This window comes from Taudactylus pleione, unplaced genomic scaffold (assembly GCF_031769625.1).
Source record: "Taudactylus pleione unplaced genomic scaffold, aTauple2 ptg000082l, whole genome shotgun sequence".
Classification (NCBI taxonomy): domain Eukaryota; kingdom Metazoa; phylum Chordata; class Amphibia; order Anura; family Myobatrachidae; genus Taudactylus; species Taudactylus pleione.
In genome coordinates, this window is record NW_028284484.1 from 8,704,470 (window position 1) to 8,714,725 (window position 10,256).

At 44.9% G+C, this 10,256-nt stretch overlaps 1 pseudogene; it reads left to right on the forward strand.

The window, feature by feature from the left end:
- Nucleotides 1-583: 583 nt before the first annotated feature.
- LOC148532191 (5S ribosomal RNA) lies at nt 584-702 on the forward strand (annotated as a pseudogene).
- Nucleotides 703-10,256: the final 9,554 nt, after the last annotated feature.

The following is a 10,256-nucleotide window of genomic DNA, read 5'->3' on the forward strand; positions in this document are numbered from 1 at the left end:
AAAACAAGAACTGGTAAAGAATCACTTTCCGCCAGAAAAAGAAAAAACTCCTAAAGAAGGAACCTGGTTAGGAGAAAGAAATGCAGGATTTTATCACTGTAATAGATGTATGGCATGCAAAACAATAAAACATAGAAGTATTGTCCCGACAATGGAGATAACCTCCAATTCAACTGGAGACACCTTTAAAATCAAAGACCCAATGACTTGCGATACAAAGGGCGTAATATACCTAATTTCCTGTCCTTGCGGCCTACAATATGTGGGCCGAACAGCTAGAAAACTAAGCTTACGAATAGGTGAACATATAAGAAACATTAAACATAAATTAGATTCACACAGTGTATCTGATCACTTTGGCAAGATACATAATGGAGATCCAAGTGTCCTTACCTTCACGGCAATTAAGAAAGTGAAAACTACATGGAGAGGTGGAAATTATTTGAAACTAATGTCCCAAGAAGAAACCCGCTGAATTTATAAAATGAAAACCCTTACACCAAGAGGTCTTAACATAGATTTCGAATTGTCAGAATTCCTGAAGGACTGAATCCCCAAGAGGAAGATTGGGACTGTAGATGATACCTACATACATACCACCCTGGATACGCCCAACTACTTCCGAACTTGGAAGCTAAGCAGGGTTGGGCCAGATTAGTAATGAGGAGGGAGACCACTCATGAATATCTGGTTATGTAGACGCATCAAAATATGCAGTACCCTTTCTCCACAATATGGGGTATGAAGCCAGGAATGAAGACCAACTCGACAATATCCAGACAAATCCAGATACTGTATCTATATACACTCTCCAATCGGAATTTTATTAATTCATTTTTTTTAATTTATTTTTTATTAATTTTTAAATAATTCCAGAATAAGGAAACTAGAATGAATCACTCTCTTTCAGATATCTAATATCAATATGCCAATGAATTCTTTCGTTTATCTACTTCACCCATGCATGTAGATAGTTAACACAGAGGTCACCTGCCTAATTACAATGTGTCCAGAATATTAGGCTTACAGACGTTTATTAATACATTATGTTCACTTATGTACCTCTTTTATGTATGTATTTGCCTAAAATTTAGCTCTAATCATCAAAGATTTTATCAACCAACGTAGTAAGGAAACTCATGTCATTCCATAAATGAACGCCACTACAATTGGGATCTGGTAGGAGAACTAATTACCTAAAGAAGATCTAAGTACTTAATGATCAGTCAATTACACATCTGAATAAAAGGCTACCCCCACCACCAACCATCTACACAGCCCTGACGAAGCCCGCACTAACACAAGCGGGTGAAACGCGTTGGCCACGCCCCGCCTCTCAACTTGGTTCACGGACTCCCGTCTCCAGCTTTCCGGCGAGGATCAGCGTGCACGCTCACTGCCGGCAAAACACCCGCCAAGCAAGACAGAACATCCTAGAGACGCTAGCGGAGGACAGGAGGTGAAGCCAGGAGACCGGGCGGCATTCACAGCACTACAGCCACACGACAGTGTGGTGAGTATTTACCTAAGACAGCAGAAGAACTGTTTGGAAACAAGGTAGGAAAACGCTATCCACCTGTACCCATCTGACACTTTGTATTCAGGAGTTGCAAAACAAGGACTCAGAACTTCCTTGTAACCCTTTATTTGCTACAAACACCATCTCCCCAGCTGACGAGCTGTTGATGTGCTTAACATATTTGCGATCCATCAAGGATTTACCCTTTGCACACCGGAGACTGTAACACCCACTAGCATTTTAATATGTAATATTTTAATATGTGATATTATGTGATTTCATTTTATTTTATTTTATTTTATACTTTATACCTTATATTCTATTTCTTGTCACACTGTGTCTAGATTAAAAACATTTTATTACACTCACTGCACATTGAGTCATTATACACCCGGCTGCGCTGTTATTTAGCCTGCTGGATCTAGTTAGATCCAGTCAGCGGCAGGCACTGGTAGCCAGCGACTATGTGGGAGCGTGAAGAGAGGTAAGTACTAAACACGGGAAGGGGCACAGCATAAGGGGCATTACTGAAGGCACAGCATAAGAGGCATTACTGGGGGAACAGCATAAGGGGCATTACTGGAGGCACAGCATAAGGGGCATTACTGGGTACACAGCATGGGGGCACAGCATAAGGGGCAATACTGGGGGCACAGCATAAGGGGCATTACTGGAGGCACAACATAAGGGGCACTGCATAAGGGGCATTACTGGGGACACAGCATAAGAAGCATTACTGTGGGCAGAGAATAAGGGGCATTACTGGAGGCACAGCATAAGGTGCACTGCCTAAAGGGCATTACTGGGGACACAGCATAAGAAGCATTACTGGGGGCACCGCATAAGGGGCATTACTGGGGGCACAGCATAAGGGGCATTACTTGAGGCACAGCATATGGGGCATTACTGGGAGCATTGCATAAGGGGCACTACTGGGGGTATTGAAAAAGAAGCACTAATACAGTGGTCATTGTATCAGGGGCACTACTGTGGGCATTGTGTATAAGGGCACTACTCTGTCGTAACATGAATGAAGGGACTACTATGTGGTGTAACGTGAATAAGATTGTGCTGCTGTGAGTAGTAATATGAATTGGGGATACTATGTGTGATTTCAGCATGACAGACCCCACGTCCCTTGCTGCAAGGTCATGCACCTTTTTTGCATACCACGCCCCCTTTTTGGGCTTTGTAGATCACATAAGTTTTTTTGTTTTAAAAGTAGATCACCGAGTCCAAAAGTCTGGCCACCCCTGTTCTACCATAATTAGAAGCAAACCCACCTGCTTAAAGTATTAAAGTATGCATGTAAATCTGAGCTGGTTGCAGGGGCGTATCTACAATGGGCGCAGGGTGTGCGCTGCACATGGGCCCCCAGGTCCAGAGGGGCCCTGCACCGCACATCCTGCACCCATATTATCTAAAACTCACCTGTCCATGGTACCGTGTTGAATGTCAGCGCTGCACAGAACACCGGAAAATGACGGCCATTTTTCCAGCGGTCTGCGCAGTAGACTCTGGGCACACTCTAGTGCCCAGAGTCTGCTGACTCTGCGGTGGCCAGCAATCCGAATCAGTCGGCTTCCGGCCGCCAGGGAGAGAGGAGGGGGCCCGGCACAGGGAATGCACACGGGCTCCCTCCTCTCTTAAGACGCCACAGGATGGTCTGGTTGGAAGCTGTGATGATTTGGCATGGAATGACCCACTCGTGTCTTATAATTGTGTTGATCTGGTCATCTTCATATGTTACCATACATTTTTACATATACTTGACCCTCTGGAGAGCATGAATTGCATTGTATTTTACAGAAAGAAATTGTCCAATTCACTTAGTAGAAAACAGCTCACTGCATCAGCACCATAGCATCAGGGCACTTCTGTGCCTAGGCTAGTCTTAGCTATATGTGACATAATGACATCACAGAATAAGGGGACTAATGGAGTAAGCTGGACGCAAGGCGAATCCTAAAGATTGCTTAGGATTGTGTGCTATTTGGCAGTGGTATGCAGAGTTAAATTGCAACACCAGCAGAATTGCAGTTACACAGTCCAGGTGCTTAACCGCATGTCAGCTGTATTGATGAGACATACTCACAGTTACACACATTAATGTGGATGGAGCGGAGCATACTGAGCACCAGCAGATGAGTTATGTTGGTAGCGGAGCTAGTACACGCAGGATACGCTGTAAATAGAGGCTAAAATGCAGGAAAAAGGAATAGGGTCTCTACAGTAAGTAGAACATGTTTGTGTCCCACTGTGGCCCTCAATCACATTGATAAAATGCTGCCACACATATGTGGAAAACTTAACAGCAGCCATCTTGGTTAGGTGGAATGCTTCAGCTAAGTAGCATTCATGAAGGCAGCGCAGTAGCACATGCCATATTTCAACAAGTGTGCTACAGGCAGCGCAGACCTCCTTTCCAGGCACTTCACATGCTGCAGAGAGTGGCCACCAAGGCAGCGATGGTGCTGCCCCCTTGCCTTTTCCCCAGTTGAATACCCCTAGTGGTGCCACTGTACTGCTCTACTGTAAGTGCAACAGAAACCATCACTGAGACAGATCCTGCAGACTAACTTTACAAGCTAAAGAAGTTGTTTTTCACAGTTTAGGATTCAATTAAAGAAACTAGATGATATATCTTGAACAGATTGCAAACACCTACCAGAATTCTTATCTAATCTATCACTGGCTACGCACCTTTAAGCAGACCCATATACAGTAGTTTTGTGTTTCTGTTCTTTGGATGGGCAGGTAGGTAATGAGGGCCTCTATTCTGATGGAGCTGGGTGATCCTGGGGAATGCTGTGTCATGCATTAGTGATTTGTTAGGCTGGAACATGCGCTACACACCTATCAATAAATTCCTGATTTCCCCATTAAATTAGGGGCCTTTTTGATAATGATTGTCTATTTTTATCTAAAGTAAGATTAGAGTTTTCCATATAGTGTATTACTGTACCTCACATCTCAATCCCCTTATTTGTCTGACTTAGGACAGAAACGTTATCCAAACTATCAGCAATTGGATTAATCAATCGCTGGGTACTGGATGCTGATGCTCAGGATCCCAGCAGTCAGAATTCCGATGCCAGCATCCCTACAGGGTTAGGATACCAACACCTGTCAGTAAGTATCCTAACCCTACCCCTAAACCTCCCTTCCTGCAGCCTAAACCTAACCCCCCCGCAGCCTAACCCTAACCCGCCCCCCGCAGCTTTGCCCACCTACTAGTGCCCAACCCTAACCCCCACCCCTAGTGCCCAACCCTAACCCCAATACTTACTGTTGGGATGCTGGTGGACGGGATGCTGGCACCAGGATTCTGACTGGTGTCGAGATTCCGGCGCCGGCATTCTGAACACCAGCATCCCGAGAGCTGGGTTATCAACTGCATACCAATCTGGTAACTAGTGCTTCTTGCCAAAAAAGGTACACTAGTCCTCCTGTATAGATCTCCCCAGGTTCTGTAATACACTCACATATTCAATATGAGCTGGTACACAGTGGAAATGTGAAAGAAAACATGTTTAGTTACTACGGATCCCAGTAGCTTTTTACTGTGTACAGAAATTCATAAACACCCTCAGTACAGATTAATTAAGTCAGACATCATCAACTCTGTTATCGGAAATATTTGTAACACTTGAAAAACATCTACAGTCTTACCGGCATGAATGATGTTTAATGATTGTTACATTAAGAACTTTGAAGGTACAGTAAATTGACTTTCTTGTTATTAGTCCAAGTGCATGGATCTGTAATGGGAAATTATATGTGGCGACGAGGTGATTCCTAAATGGAGATTAAAGTAAAATCTGCATCAGATAATAATTGAGCAGGAGGTAGATTCAGGTCAAAATGGAAATTTGCAAACTGCTTAATCTTTTAAACATGATTAATGACCACTTATAAAGAGACATGAAATAAGAACTCACGTTTTACTTCCCAAACTAGTTGATAAATGGGACTCAGTGTAATTGGATAAGTCATAAATGTAACAAGACCTGTTCTGCAATCTAGTAACGAGTAGGGGTGAGCGGGTTCGGATTTCTGAAATCCGAACCCCCCCGAGCCCCCCCGATCCGGGTCCGATCCGAATCAGGCTCGACTTTTCCCGCCTGACTCGGATCTGAAATCGAGGCAAAACGTCATCATCCCGCCTTCCGAGTCTCGCAGGTTTTGGATCCTATATAAGGTACCCGCGTCGGCGCCATTTTCTCACTCGGCTGTGGACAGTGAAGAGGGAGGGTGGGAGTTAGGGCTGTGTAGTGTAGTGTAGTGTAGTGCTGCTGTTGTCCACTACTTCAAAGTCCTTAGGGGCTGGCTGTGTTGTGCTGTGCTGCTGTTGTTAATAGGAGCTGTGTCCACTACTTCAAACTCCATAGGGGCTGGCTGGACTGTGTTGTGCAGTCAGTTCTCCATAGGGGCTGTGTCCACTCCAAAGTCCTGTGCAGTGTCCCAGTCCTAAAGGGGTGCTGTAGTGTTGTCCAGGGGGTGCTCTGTCCATCAGGGGTGCTCCCCCCAAGTGCTAAAAAAATAATATATTTTCTGTGTTTGTGAATTGTGTGCGCTGTAGCCGCACGTGCATCAACAAAGTAGTGCCAAGCGTGCGCCTGTGTCATAAGTAAAGGGCCGGCTGGCTTGACCGTTAAGGGTGCTGTAACCCCCGAAAGTACACTCCAGTCCAAACCAAAAAAAAAATTATTTTCTGTGTTTGTGAATTGTGTGCGCAGTAGCCGCACGTGCATCAACAAAGTAGTGCCAAGCGTGCGCCTGTGTCATAAGTAAAGGGCCGGCTGGCTTGACCGTTAAGGGTGCTGTAACCCCCGAAAGTACACTCCAGTCCAAACCAAAAAAAAAATTATTTTCTGTGTTTGTGAATTGTGTGCGCAATAGCCGCACGTGCATCAACAAAGTAGTGCCAAGCGTGCGCCTGTGTCATAAGTAAAGGGCCGGCTGGCTTGACCGTTAAGGGTGCTGTAACCCCCGAAAGTACACTCCAGTCCAAACCCAAAAAAAAATTATTTTCTGTGTTTGTGAATTGTGTGCGCAGTAGCCGCATGTGCATCAACAAAGTAGTGCCAAGCGTGCGCCTGTGTCATAAGTAAAGGGCCGGCTGGCTTGACCGTTAAGGGTGCTGTAACCCCCGAAAGTACACTCCAGTCCAAACCAAAAAAAAAATTATTTTCTGTGTTTGTGAATTGTGTGCGCAATAGCCGCACGTGCATCAACAAAGTAGTGCCAAGCGTGCGCCTGTGTCATAAGTAAAGGGCCGGCTGGCTTGACCGTTAAGGGTGCTGTAACCCCCGAAAGTACACTCCAGTCCAAACCCAAAAAAAAATTATTTTCTGTGTTTGTGAATTGTGTGCGCAGTAGCCGCATGTGCATCAACAAAGTAGTGCCAAGCGTGCGCCTGTGTCATAAGTAAAGGGCCGGCTGGCTTGACCGTTAAAGGGTGCTGTAACCCCCAAAGTACACTCCAGTCCAAACCAAAAAAAAAATTATTTTCTGTGTTTGTGAATTGTGTGCGCAGTAGCCGCACGTGCATCAACAAAGTAGTGCCAAGCGTGCGCCTGTGTCATAAGTAAAGGGCCGGCTGGCTAGACCGTTAAAGGGTGCTGTAACCCCAGAAAGTACACTCCAGTCCAAACCAAAAAAAAAATTATTTTCTGTGTTTGTGAATTGTGTGCGCAGTAGCCGCACGTGCATCAACAAAGTAGTGCCAAGCGTGCGCCTGTGTCATAAGTAAAGGGCCGGCTGGCTTGACCGTTAAAGGGTGCTGTAACCCCCAAAGTACACTCCAGTCCAAACCAAAAAAAAAATTATTTTCTGTGTTTGTGAATTGTGTGCGCAGTAGCCGCACGTGCATCAACAAAGTAGTGCCAAGTGTGCGCCTGTGTCATAAGTAAAGGGCCGGCTGGCTTGACCGTTAAAGGGTGCTGTAACCCCCGAAAGTACAGTCCAGTCCAAATCAAAAAAATAATTATTTTCTGTGTTTGTGAATTGTGTGCGCAGTAGCCGCACGTGCATCAACAAAGTAGTGCCAAGCGTGCGCCTGTGTCATAAGTAAAGGGCCGGCTGGCTAGACCGTTAAAGGGTGCTGTAACCCCCGAAAGTACACTCCAGTCCAAACCAAAAAAAAAATTATTTTCTGTGTTTGTGAATTGTGTGCGCAGTAGCCGCACGTGCATCAACAAAGTAGTGCCAAGCGTGCGCCTGTGTCATAAGTAAAGGGCCGGCTGGCTTGACCATTAAAGGGTTCTGTAACCCCCAAAGTACACTCCAAACCAAAAAAATATATATTTTCTGTGTTTGTGACTTGTGTGCACTGTGGCTGCACGTGCATCAACAAAGGAGCAGCGCCAAGCGTGCGCCTGTGTCCCATAAGTAAAGAGCCGGCTGGCTCATTTCTTAAAGGGTGGTGTAACCCACAAAGTGCACTACTCTCCAGCAAAAATAAAAAAATATTTTCTGTGTTTGTGTGCGCTTTAGCCGCACGTATATATATCAATATAACATAAATGGAGGACCAAACTTTCTCCGATAAAAATAAAATAGGGAAAGATCAAGAACCACTTCCTCCTAGTGCTGTTGCTGCTGCTGGGAGTTGTTCATCATCCCAGAGAGGAAGTAGGAACATCACTACTTTTACTAAACAATTGACCCTCCAACAGTCCCTAGCGATGAGGATGAAGTACGACAGCAGTCATCCTGAAGCAAAACGTATAACTGAGGCCTTGACTGCTATGTTGGTGTTAGACGTGCGTCCGGTATCCGACATTAGTGCAGTGGGATTTAGACAATTGATGGAGGTAGTGTGTCCTCGGTTCCAAATCCCGTCTAGATTCCACCTGCATCCTCAAAGCAGCAGCGACAAGCGTGCGTCTGTCTGTTAAAGGGTGGTGACACCCTCAAAGTGTGCTACACAAACAATTAAAATATTGTTCTTTTTTTTTCTGTCTTTGTGAATTGTGTGGGCTGTAGCCGCACCTGCATCCTTAAAGCAGCAGCGACAAGCGTGCGTCTGTCTGTTAAAGGGTGGTGTAACTCTCAAAGTGCTCCATAAAATAAAAAACTATTTTTTTAATGTGTTTGTGACTTGTGTGCGATGTAGCCGCACTTGCATCCTCAAAGCAGCAGCGACAAGCGTGCGTCTGTCTGTTAAAGGGTGGTGACACCCTCAAAGTGTGCTACACAAACAATTAAAATACTCTTCTTCTTTTTTCTGTCTTTGTGAATTGTGTGGGCTGTAGCCGCACCTGCATCCTTAAAGCAGCAGCGACAAGCGTGCGTCTGTCTGTTAAAGGGTGGTGACACCCTCAAAGTGTGCTACACAAACAATTAAAATATTGTTCTTTTTTCTGTCTTTGTGAATTGTGTGGGCTGTAGCCGCACCTGCATCCTTAAAGCAGCAGCAACTAGCGTGCGTCTGTCTGTTAAAGGGTGGTGACACCCTCAAAGTGTGCTACACAAACAATTAAAATATTGTTCTTTTTTTTTTGGTCTTTGTGAAATGTGTGGGCTGTAGCCGCACCTGCATCCTTGAAGCAGCAGCGACAAGCGTGCGTCTGTCTGTTAAAGGGTGGTGACACCCTCAAAGTGTGCTACACAAACAATAAAAATATTCTTCTTCTTTTTTCTGTCTATGTGAATTGTGTGGGCTGTAGCCGCACCTGCATCCTTAAAGCAGCAGCGACAAGCGTGCGTCTGTCTGTTAAAGGGTGGTGACACCCTCAAAGTGTTCTACACAAACAATTAAAATATTGTTCTTTTTTTTTCGGTCTTTGTGAAATGTGTGGGCTGTAGCTGCACCTGCATCCTTAAAGCAGCAGCGACAAGCGTGCGTCTGTCTGTTAAAGGGTGGTGTAACTCTCAAAGTGCTCCAAAAAATAAAAAACTATTTTTTTAATGTGTTTGTGACTTGTGTGCGATGTAGCCGCACTTGCATCCTCAAAGCAGCAGCGACAAGCGTGCATCTGTCTGTTAAAGGGTGGTGACACCCTCAAAGTGTGCTACACAAACAATAAAAATATTCATCTTCTTTTTTCTGTCTATGTGAATTGTGTGGGCTGTAGCCGCACCTGCATCCTTAAAGCAGCAGTGACAAGCGTGCGTCTGTCTGTTAAAGGGTGGTGACACCCTCAAAGTGTGCTACACAAACAATAAAAATATTCTTCTTCTTTTTTCTGTCTATGTGAATTGTGTGGGCTGTAGCCGCACCTGCATCCTTAAAGCAGCAGCGACAAGCGTGCGTCTGTCTGTTAAAGGGTGGTGACACCCTCAAAGTGTTCTACACAAACAATTAAAATATTGTTCTTTTTTTTTCGGTCTTTGTGAAATGTGTGGGCTGTAGCCGCACCTGCATCCTTAAAGCAGCAGCGACAAGCGTGCGTCTGTCTGTTAAAGGGTGGTGTAACTCTCAAAGTGCTCCAAAAAATAAAAAACTATTTTTTTAATGTGTTTGTGACTTGTGTGCGATGTAGCCGCACTTGCATCCTCAAAGCAGCAGCGACAAGCGTGCGTCTGTCTGTTAAAGGGTGGTGACACCCTCAAAGTGTGCTACACAAACAATAAAAATATTCATCTTCTTTTTTCTGTCTATGTGAATTGTGTGGGCTGTAGCCGCACCTGCATCCTTAAAGCAGCAGTGACAAGCGTGCGTCTGTCTGTTAAAGGGTGGTGACACCCTCAAAGTGTGCTACACAAACAATAAAAATATTCTTCTTTTTTC